This window comes from Benincasa hispida, chromosome 12 (genome assembly GCF_027475165.1).
Source record: "Benincasa hispida cultivar pf3 chromosome 12, pf3_genome.v1.1, whole genome shotgun sequence".
Classification (NCBI taxonomy): Eukaryota; Viridiplantae; Streptophyta; class Magnoliopsida; order Cucurbitales; family Cucurbitaceae; genus Benincasa; species Benincasa hispida.
In genome coordinates this window covers 24,265,059-24,277,598 of record NC_143489.1, presented here as the reverse complement: position 1 = coordinate 24,277,598, position 12,540 = coordinate 24,265,059, and the positions used below count along the sequence as shown (strand labels likewise).

At 33.7% G+C, this 12,540-nt stretch overlaps 1 pseudogene; it reads right to left on the bottom strand.

Annotated features, from left to right (window-relative positions):
- Positions 1 to 10,343: 10,343 nt before the first annotated feature.
- LOC150031883 (acidic endochitinase-like) lies at positions 10,344 to 11,266 on the bottom strand (annotated as a pseudogene).
- Between the last annotated feature and the right edge of the window lie 1,274 nt (positions 11,267 to 12,540).

Genomic DNA, 12,540 nt, shown 5'->3' with positions numbered 1-12,540 from the left:
ATAAGCATCAACGAACACACAAAAAACTCAAACGTTCCCCCCAAAACAATCTAAACCAAACTCGACCCACCCCTCACAACATATTCAAACTTCATAAATATCCATAAACACACAAAAACTTCAAGTTCAAAGGCAAAACGAGCAAAACGAGTATAACTAAACTTTACCCACCCCCACGACATTTCCAAAGCTCATAAACATCCAAAAACACACAAAAACCTACAAGTTCAACTCCAAAACGATTATAATCGAACTCTGCTCACCCTCACAACATTCAAACTTTAGAAACATCAACGAACACAGAAAAGACTCATACTTTCCCCTCAAAACAATCTAAACCAAACTCGACCCACCCCCCACAACATATTCAAACTTCATAAACACACATAAACTCCAAGTTCAACGGCAAAATGAGTATAACCAAACTCTACCCTCCTCCCCCCCCCCCCCCCCCCCCCCCCGACATTCCCGTCGCTCATAAACATCCAAAAACACACAAGAATCTACAAGTTCAACTCCAAAACGATTATAACCAAACTCTACCCACCCCCACAACATTCAAACTTCATAAACATCAACGAGCACACAAAAAACTCAAACTTTGCCCCTAAAACAATCTAAACCAAACTCAACCCACCCCCCACAATATGTTCAAACTTCATAAACATCCATAAACACACAAAAATTCCAAGTTCAACGGCAAAACGAGCAAAACAAGTATAACCAACGGCAATACAAAGCATTTATTGGTTTAATTTGGACTTTTTGAGCCTTTCACGAACACTAAGAGCTACTTTCTCTCTCTTTTTACATTTTTGTTTTTTGAATAGAAAAGAATAGCCTATTTTCATGCTTCAAATTTCAATTTAAGTTACATCCGTTTCCACCTCTCTCTCTCTTAAATTTGTGGCCTCACATCTCTCTCTCCTGTTTTAGGTTTTGATTAATATTTCTTTGAAGCCTAAACTACAAATAAACTATAAGACTTTGTGTAACCATATTCATTATTTCACAAACTCTTTTTTTTCTAATTACAATTTCAATCCTCACTCAAGTATTTTCAAAATTATAAAATTTTTATTCTTTTAAATGTCAAAATTTGATAGATTTTGAAAAATATCATTATAAGTAAATAACAAAGAAAAAATTCATAAGGGTAAGAAGTGATTATAAATTTTGTTATAGGTAATTTTGGAACTATAAGAAAGACTAGGAAGGAAGTCAAAGTTTTATACAAAGTTATAGGTAATATTGAAACCAAACAAATTCGATGTAAGAAACAGTATAACGATGATCAAACTTACAAGAAATCATATAAATTGGAGAGAAGAGAATTCATGAATATGTAGGAACAAACAGCGACGAACAAACGACACCAAACAAACTAGCGAAGAACAACAACGAATAGTAACGAACGGACCACCTCTCTATCTCGGACAAACCAGCGAAGGACGAACTGTATAACGGCAGTGACCACCTCGATCTCTTGGACGGCACAAACAGACCGTCTCTCTCTCTCTCAGCGACGATGTGAAACCCGGATTTCTATTTTCCTTACTTAAGCAAGTGATAAAAGGAATTAACTAAGTGAAAGTTAAATCCTAAGTTAAGGGGAAGGAAATTTCTAAGTGTTAAGTAGATTTTCTTTGAATAAATTAAGTTGAGCTTTAATTGGTAAAATTGTAATGAAATTTGTATAATAAGTATGTTGATGAGAAAGTTAGTATGGAATGGTGAAGAAAGAATGGGGATTTGAAAAGAAAAATATGATTAAGTTGGAAAAGTTGGGGAAAAATAATAAGTAGGTTGAGCTAGTGTGGAATAATATGGAAATTAAGTTTGGAAAATTTGGGAAAAATTGGCTAAGTATGGAAAATTTATGTGAAATGCGTGTTGTGCACAAAGTGTTGGAAGGCAAGTGACTAGTGGCACAATCGTGTAGGAATTGCATGGAGACAAACAATGTTCGCAGTAGCTAAAAGCGAGATCGTTGAGAGTGAGATCAGCGAGATCGTTGAGATCGAGACCAGCGAGATTGGAGAGGAAATGGGAGAGAGCGAGATTGGATAGAAGATGGGAGAGAGCGAGACCAGCGAGAAAGCTGGAGAGAGCGAGACCAGTGAAAAAACTGGAGATAGAGAGAGTGGAGAGAAAAGTTAAAGCTGGAGAGAGTGAGAGGGAGAGTGAGATTGGAGAGTGTAAGACCAGCGAGATTGCTGGAGAGAGCGAGAGTGAAGAGAGCGAGACTAGCGAGAAAGTGGGAGAGAGCGAAACTACAGAGAGTGGAGAGAGCGACACTACCGAGAGCAGAAAGAGCGAGAGCGCCTATGCATTAGCCTTGCTTTGTCTGATTCGAACGTCACGCCTACGGCTCGCCTATGCATTGAATGGTCGAGCAAGCTTCTGGGCGATGTATTTGGACGCGTTGAGGTGGATTATGCATTTAAAAATCCTAATTTGAATACAAACAAAGCTTGAAGACATAAGGGCAAACGTCAATTAAAATTTAGGTGCCCAATTAAGAGAAATTCTTAAACCCTAAGAAATTGTGTTGGATGCGTTTGGGAAGAACACATTGAACCAAGGTGAAATCAGCTTACATTGATAAAGGGAGGATTAAACATTTGGCCATGCAGCCAAGTAGGTGTTGTCAATCCCACGAGCAATTTGAATGCCTATAAATAGGGAGTTGGGATTTCATTTTCAAATCACACAAAAATCATAAATTTCGTAGAGAAAGTAGAGGGCAGAGAGGGTTCAGAGGAATGTGTCAATTTTGGACGAGGAGATCTTCCAATATACTCGTGCGTTTGGAGTGATTCTAAAGCCATCTGAAAGCTCTAGAAGTCTAGTTTTCAGAGTAGGGATGCCGGAGGAAAAGACTCAAAGGAACTGGGTTGGAGGTTGAGATGAATGTAGAAGGGTCAGACTGTCGAATCAGTCTGGGCCAGTCTTGAAGATTTTAAGATTTCGGCCAAATCACGAGGAATTCTGAGCTGAAAGTTTAGGGTAAGATTTCTAAGACATTTTAGGATAAGTTTGTAGAATAAAATATTTCTAAATAAGCTTCGGAACTATAAGTAATCTAAGTTTTAAGTTGAATCTGGATTCTAAGGGTGAAAAAGGGACCCGAGGAGCTACTAGAGTAAAAAGTTCCTAAGAGTTCGAGGTGAGTGGCTAAAATGTTTTCGAACTAAAACGTTTTTAAACTGTTTTGATTACAAACGTTTTACATAAAGCATGTTTGTGAAAATAATTCTCACGCCTACTAGTTTTCTACAGTGGTTTCCAAGCAAGTTTGAATTGTGATTTGAACGCATGCATATTGTTGAAAAACTATTTACATATGTATATGTTTATTTTATCCAGCATGCTTTACCATCTTTAAAGCCATGTTGTATATGTGTTATACTGTATATGCTTTAAAGAGAAAAGTTGTTTATAAATAGTTTTGGTAAAATGCAATGCCGAAGTACAAGGAGAAGGCATCCACCCAACTAGATACTGAAGTACAAGGAGAAGGTATCTATTGGTACTGAAGTACGTTTGAGAAGGTACCAAGCCAACGGTATACTGAAGTACGTTGGAGAAGGTATCCTAGTAGCTCGATACTGAAGTACAAGGAAAAGGTATCTGAGCAGTAGTACCTAATGTGGCCACAGTGAATAAAGTCAGAGATTGAGCAAAAGGGTTCTCTCTGGACTAGTAGTTAGTGTTGGGATTATTTTACCAGATATACAGTACTTTGATTTGAGAAATGATTTTACTGTTTTATGTTTAAAACAGTTTTATATACATTACGCTTGGAAATTATTTATGATGCAAAAGTTTATATTCAGATAAAACTATTTTCTGAAATTATGCATGAGAATTTACTATGTTTTCTCGGTCACTCACTGGGCGTAAGCTCACCCCGTTTTCAAATGTTTTTTTTCCCCCCCACAGGTAGCGGTCAAATCCTCTGAAGACAGCTCAGTATCTACTCTGCCACTAAAGGACCAAAAGACTTGTAACCATTTGCTAGGTGGTTACTGTTAATATTGTACACATGTTACTATTGTTCATATAGGGACTAGGACTTGTGGGTTTTGGGACTTGTAAATCTAATGTTGTAAATGCTCTAAACATATTAAGTTTCTAAGTTAATAAATTGTGGGCTTACAGCCATCCCGTTGCATATAATTTGTATTTGGTATCAGAGTTATTCTGCAAGAGTTTTTAGGCAGTAAGTGTCAGCCTAAGGGTTGATAATGCTGCAATCACGCCCTTCTCTAGGCTAAGAGGGTGATCTGGGGTGGGGTGTGACAGACAAATAGACGGTGACAACCACCTCTCTCTTTCGCCTAGGGTGTCAGTATTGGGGAAGAAGAAGGCAGACGATCTGCCTTTTGCATGATCTGGCTTTTATACCAAATCTCCTGACGACACTCGATAGCCGTCAAGAGATCCGTCGGGAGTTACTATAACTCCCAACGAGTAATGTTTTACCGTTGTGAGATAGTTCCAATCTCCTGACGAGTAGTATACGTCGTTGGGAGTTCTTTCTAACTCCTGACACGTCCCTTACATCGTTTGGAGAGACCCCATCTCCCGACGACTGATTTACACGTTAGGAGAGCATTTTTTTCTTGTAGTGTGGTACTTAAAAGTTTAAATTGAAGAAGAAGAGGATGGTAATGGCGAGCGACAACAAAATGTTGATACGAGGAGGGGTTAAAGAGTAAGTGTCAAAGTATCTAGTATTAAGATGTTTTAATTTAAATTATGTTAAGTGTTATTTAAATGTAATATAGTTAGGTTTATTGTTATTATGTAAAATGTTCTATGGATCTTCTTATTGTAGTATTTAATGGTCTCGCCTAATTGTAATAGTTTGAGAAATCTTAATGTAGTGCTCCATGTTTTTCCATCTTTCTCTAAAATCTCTACCCTAAATATAGGGAGAAAAAATAGGGCAATTTTTCTTTTTTTTATAAAAAAAAAGTTATTATAACTATTTTTATTTTTAAAATGACAACACTCTAATTATTTAATGGTTTGTTAACTTGGGGACAAAATTGAAACATTTTATAAACGTTTTTGGGGCTTTATTGTATGAATTTGAAATTTATGGAGTATATCGACTAATTACCCAAATTTTTTCATAGTAAAAAAAATAGTATTTTTTCCTAAATAATATCGGTGATAGTCGGTTCGATTTTGTCGGTTTTTGGGTCAACCAATAACCAAACTAAACCAATAGTTTTACAAAAGAAGAAATCTAAATCAATGCCCAATCAAGAACAAAACTAATGGATTCGTTTTTATTTAGTTCAATTTATTATTGGTTTGATTTTCGATTTTAGATATTTTTTTCAAATTTTTATTTTTATTTTCAAATTTGTTTTGAATTGATTCTTTTTGCTGATTTTAAATTAAAATTAGGTATATTTATTTTATATATATATATAATTTTATTTTTTTTCTTAGCACTTTTTTAAATAAATTAAAAACATACAAACACCAACTACAAGAAAATTGAGCTATTTCGACAATATTTTATCGGAGGCTATAAAAAAACTTTGAGAAAGATATACATTTATCGAAGGTATTAGAAAAACCTTTGAAAAATATGTACTTTTTATCGAAATTTCGACAATATTTTATCGGAGGCTATAAAAAAACTTTGAGAAAGATATACATTTATTGAAGGTATTAGAAAAACCTTTGAAAAATATGTACTTTTTATCGAAGGATAATAAAAACCTTTGAAAAAGATATATATTTATTGAAGGTTTTGAAAAAACCTTTGAGAAATATGTAGTTTTTATTAAAGGGTAATAAAAACCTTTGAGAAAGACATACATTTATCGGAGGATTTGATAGGTCCTTTGAAAAATATGCACCTTTTTATTGAAGATTAATAAAAACCTTTGAGAAAGATATACATTTATGGAAGGTATTGGAAAAACCTTTGAGAAGTATGTACTTTTTATCGAAGGTAAATAAAAACCTTTGAAAAAGATATATATTTATTGGAGGTTTTGAAAAAACCTTTGAGAAATATGTAGTTTTTATTGAAGGGTAATAAAAACCTTTGAGAAAGACATACATCTATCGGAGGATTTGATAAGTCCTTTGAAAAATATGCACCTTTTTATTGAAGGTTAATAAAAATCTTTGAGAAAGATATACATTTATTGAAGGTATTGGAAAAACCTTTGAGAAGTATGTACTTTTTATCGAAGGTAAATAAAAACCTTTGAAAAAGATATATATTTATTGGAGGTTTTGAAAAAACCTTTGAGAAATATGTAGTTTTTATTGAAGGGTAATAAAAACCTTTGAGAAAGACATACATCTATCGGAGGATTTGATAAGTCCTTTGAAAAATATGCACCTTTTTATTGAAGGTTAATAAAAATCTTTGAGAAAGATATACATTTATTGAAGGTATTGGAAAAACCTTTGAGAAGTATGTACTTTTTATCGAAGGTAAATAAAAACCTTTGAAAAAGATATATATTTATTGGAGGTTTTGAAAAAACCTTTGAGAAATATGTAGTTTTTATCGATGGGTAATAAAAGCCTTTGAGAAAAACATACATTTATCGGAGGCTTTGATAAGTCCTTTGAAAAATATGCACATTTTATTGAAGGTTAATAAAAACCTTTGAGAAAGATTAGAATCATGAAGATGCATTAGACGATCGTGAAGATACACGCAGCGTTAAACGATGAGGAGTGACAAGCTAGACAATCGGCCTATATGATAGGTAAAGTACTGCACGAATCAGTGAAAGCGCTAGATGATAAGCATAGAAGCTGGACGATAGTGCTAGACGATAGCCGTGTTGCGCTAAACGATGAGCAGACGTGCTACACGATAGGCGGAATACTAAACGATGGCTGTTGGGTGATAGATGCAGGTGCTGGGCGATGATGTTAAGCGATATGCGGATGCGTTAGACGATCGTGAAGATGTGCACAGTGTTAAACAATGAGGAGTAACACGCTAGGCAATCGGGCTATACGATAGGCAAAGTACTGCACGATCAGTGATAGCGCTAGACGATCAGCATAAAAGCTAGACGATAGCACTAGACGATAAGCGTAAAAGCTGGACGATAGCACTAGACGATAGTTGTGCTACATTAAACGATGGGCAGATGCGTTACACGATAGGCGGAATACTAAGCGATGTGCGTTGGGCGATAGACGCAGGCACTGGGCGATGACGTTAAACGATAGGCAGATGCGTTAGACGATCGTGAAGATGCGTGCAGTGTTAAACGATGATGAGTGACGCGCTAGACGATCAGACTGTGTGTGTGTTTGTGTATATACATATAAATAAACCCCTTATAGTATTGAATAGGAAAGTGATGATGAAAGTGTCTATTTTTTCTGAAATTAGAATTAAAATCTAATTGTTGATTCTTATTCATTGAAAGGGGAATTAAGAAGGTTATTGGTCAAAATCAAAGTCATGTTATTGCACTCTATAGAGTTTTAAGTTTGTTCTTCTTCTTCATAAGCAACCATTGAAATGGGTTTTCTTTGGCTGTCGCTATCATTTATGTTTGACAATGAATTATTGTGCTTTTCTATTTCAGGTTTGAAATCTTTTGGCCAATGCACAATATGTGGAAAAGCTATATGAAACAACGGTTGCACCATGTTGGGTTAGTTCTTGATTATTGTTTTCCTATTCTATATTCTCCCCCAAAATCTCATATGTTCCTTTTTCACACTAATTTTGGCCCCTTTTTGTTAAATTAATTTTCTTCCTGTAAAGTGGTCTATTGTCTGTTTCATTGAGTGATCAGAGTTTCAAATCTTGAAGGTCAGATGCGTTAGCTCGAAATCTTCTCATTGCAGATCTTCATGGTGCCATGATTCGAGGTAAGCCATTCTTTTCTCATATCTAATTTTTTGTTTGCCATTAATGTCATATTTATAGAATCTTCTATCACTGTAGGCTCTTACGACTAAAAAATTACCAATGGTATGACTTATTCTTTATAACTTTTCAGACTAAACAACTCCACTCCTTACTCCCTTAACGACTAACGCCTCCTAAAAGACTTCATATATTTACACCAATAAAAACCAAAAAGCATGAGAAATTCTCGAGTTTCTTTCCTACCATCTCTTCCACATAACCGTCATTACAGTGTTCGGCCACAAGTTATTTTAAGGAAGTCAATGTTGAAATCTTAGGAGTCAATAAGAGCATGAAGCTTTGTACTACTATTTCTTTCTCTCATAATAGTTATTTTCTCATTTGATATCACAACAGTTGTCGAGTGTCAAATACCTGCTTTTACTGGAACAAGTGGCGTCATGATTCGAAAAACTGCAGAAACGTTTGGAATCGTGAGGAAAGATGATAAGTTTCGAGGTAACTCGTCCAATTTGAATCTTTAAATCGGTTGCATTTTCCGTGATCGAAACTAAGTTTTTTGTGTCAATCAAAGTTCCATGAATTTAGCTAAGTTTTCTAATAAATGACCATGGATATTTCTTTGTTTGGTGGTTTTGATTTGTAGTTGTGCCAAAAAAGTCTTCTGTGTTTATTTTCCAATGGGATTGCTGGAAAGTTGATCCCATAGGAATATAAAAACATAAGCATAACATAGTCATAGTTGTTTGGATCATCGTCTACTATACGCGATCTTGAGCGTCGTCTTAATGAGTCCGAACAACGACTTCAAGAATCTGAACGAAAAAGAAAAGAATCTGAACAACAAAGAGAGGTTGAGGTAGAAGCATTTAGGCGTCAAATAAGCGAATTAGAAAATCGTTTTAAGAATAGATTTTCAAAAAATGATGGCAGAGATGCATAAAAAATTTGTTTCTAGTTGATCAATTGTAGTTTGATGTTATAGAATTTCGATAGTCTTTTGGTGTACTTTTATGATATATAAGATTACTTCCATCCATGTTATTGTTTATATTTTCTATTCTATTATTATACTTTGTAATTTAGGGTACTACATGTAGATGAATTAGTAAAAACAACCTTCGGAGATTTGTCAATAAATGTGCTAAAATATTTTGTAAGAGAATTTTCGAAGGATATACAATTGTTGATAAATAAATTTTTATGAAGGTTTTAAAAATTTTGAAAATAACATGATAAGCCTTTAAAAACAATGAAAACCTTCGAAAAAGACTACTTGATAATAGATAATTATTGATAAATAATTTGACAATTATCGAAGATATATAACCTTTGAAAAATAATAATTTTTTAAAGTTAATCAACCTTTGAAAAAGTTTTTTCATGGGATCTATTTCGACACTTTTCAAAGGTTGAGATAACCTTTGAAAAAAATTATATCGAAGGTCTATTAAATGTTAACCTTCGAAAAAGGTCAATTTTCTTGTAGTGATAATAATCCGGTTTTTTTTTTTTCTAAATAACAAATTTGTATGCATCATAATAATTAAAATACTAAAAAAAGCCCTTATTGTTACTTAGTTCGGTTTGGTTTTGATTGGTTTTTCAAATTAAAAAATGATCCGAACCAATATCTTTTAGTTTTCTCTTACAATGAATCAATATGTTCAATTTTATACTAAAAAATCGAACCAACCTGTTGGATCGATTTGGATTGGGTTTGATTTTTCAGTTTTTCGATTTGTTGTTGCACTTCTATTAAATAATTGAATCACTACCAATGATCCCAATAGTAGACATACAAAGGACAAACCACAACATTAAAAGCTAGTGGGTTGAGTTTGCTGCCTGGATAATGTAAATCGACAACGTTGAGAGGCTTAGTAAGACAATCAACAAGTTGGAGTATAGATGAAATCTATGTAATAAATGTCAAGTTAGCGGTGTAGGCACCTAATTGTTTTGGTATAATTTTAAGGATTATTTTCAAATAACAGAAAATAAATCAATTTATTTACAAATATAACAAAATGTCACTATCTATCTGTGATAGACTGCGATAGACATCTATCAATGTTAGTGATAAAAGTCTACATGGTCTATCACCTAATAGATGTTTGTCGTTGTCTATCAGTGATAGACAGTAATATTTTGCTATATTTGAAAATATTTTTTAACAAATTTTACTATTTAAAATAATTATCCTAATTTTTAAAGTTCAAAGATAAAAATGATTTTTTTTCAAAGTCTAAATTTCATAGCTAAAATCTAAGGATATTTTGAATAATGAAACAAGATAATGAATGGATTGAAATTTTCACATATCCATGAAAAATTATACTGTAATAAAAAGGTAATTTTATTGCATCATAATCATATAAATGGATAAATGGACCAACAAACCCCATTTCCCATTTCTTATTTTACTTATTCATGGCTTTATAATAACTTACTAAATGAGTAGTTTATTCAAAGGAGGAGCTCAAATACTTCCTTTAATGGCGTTGCTGTAGCCATTATCAAATGCCTTATTCCACAGCATTATTCCTCCATACTTGGGAGAACTTTTAATCCTTGGAAGAACCTGAGAAATTAGCACGTTGGCCAGAATAAAGCCGCCGCTAGGCGTGGCTGCAGGTGCCGCTGGTAGCCCCATGTACAGCTTCCCAACCGGAAACCCCGTCCACCGATTCCAAGAATTCAGGAGATTGTTGACGTTTCCATTTGCATACATACATGGCGGGTTGTTGTAGAATTGAACCCAAACGAAATCAAACAAACCAGTTTTAATAGCGGCGTCTAAGTGCGCGTTGGGGATCGGACACTGTGGTGCGGCGGCGAGAATGACTCGGCCTTTGTTCTTCAGTTGTCGAGCCAGTACGTCCCAGAATTGGCCAGAGCCAGCTTCGATATCGAAATTGACACCGTCCAAAACCGCATTACCGAGGGGTCGTGAGCTCGATTGACCGCCGAGGTAGTTGTTTCAAATGAAATTAGCGACTTGTCTTGCATTGTCGCGGAGGAAAGTGAATAACTCCCTGCGCCGCCACCGATGGAGAGGAGTACTTTGATTCCTTGACTTTGGCAAGATTTGATTTTGTTGCTCAAGAAGGCGCACCCATTGTTATCAGGGTGCAATGACCAGCAAGATTGAGTATTGGAGTTCGGCCGCTACCAAAGGAGGAGAGAAATGCTATGTTGACGATCTTGTAGTTTTCAGTAGCGCAAGTGGAGGCAAGAGAGCCTTCAGTGCCGTTTTGGCCCCAGTAGATGGTGATTCCGGCAGCGTTGCAGGATCGGAATATGGAGACGAGGAGGAAGATGATGGATAGGGTTGTGGTAATTTTGTGGGCAGCCATTGTTTCAAGTGAGCTTCTCTTTTTCTTTTTTTTCTTCTTCTCTGTGATATTCAGTCTGAAGTCAATTTATAGGAAGGGAAGGAGAACACCATATGGATTGACCAAGTCAATGGAAAGAAAATAATAATTGGATAATATAATCTTTGGTAGAAACGTCTTGTCATTTGAGATCTACAAAATATTACAAAATTATCAAGGAATGGACTATTTTTCAAAAGAAATATATATATATATATATATATATATATATATAAAAGAAGCTCTCAAAGGTATATTAGTCACGAAATTGAAAATTTAATAACCGAAAGTTTAAGAATTTATTAGATACACTTTATAAAGATCAAAATATTCTATGCATCGAATCGAAAATTTCATTGATTTACTAAATACTAAAGGCATGTTTGAGAGCAATTTTGAAACAACCAAAATCAGTTTTGACATGTCTAACCTTACTTTTATTCTAAAATTGTGATATTTGTCGATGATGAGAAATTGATTTTAGGAGGTGATTTAAAGTCATCTTTTATTAATGATTTTGAGGGACTTTCTTAATAAATAAATAAATAAATAAAAATATTATTTCATATTAAAAAATTCTCGTCTTTCACTTTATTATGTCTTGAGTTTTAAAAATTTTGTTCTTTTCTTTTTAAAAATCTTATCCATTTTTTATTTTTATTTCATTCTAATTTTTACCCTTCTTCCTAGTTTTTTTGCTGAGGCTTTTTTTAATGATTATCTCTAGTTTTATTATAATTTTTCGTTGTAAATATAAACATTAGACCTAAAGTATTAACAAATATAATATAATGTAAAAAAAATTACAAATATTACTAAATTTAAATAGTCTAGAAGTGATAGATCATATTATTGGAAGGAGTCTATAAATGATAGACAATATCACTAGTAAGAGTCTATCAATGATGGAAGTCTATCGTTGATTGACTTGTCTATATTTTCAATTTTTTTAAATGATGTCATACACTTGGTTATTATTCCTAAAAATGCTACCAATTGTAATTATCCTTTTTAATATATATATATATATATATATCATTTTCTCACTTTTTCTCTCAATGATTTTTTACTCTATCTAATTTTTTTTTCTCTTTTAACTTTTTTCTCTTTAGTTTTTTTTTACCTATTTCTCAAACTTTTTGCTGTCGATAATTGTTGGCATATTCCTCGGTGTTAAGTTTGTCTTTTTTTTTCCCCTCTATTTAAAGTTTTTTTTTTTTTTTTTTTTTTTTTTATATATATCTATATATATATATATTATATATATATAGAATTAAA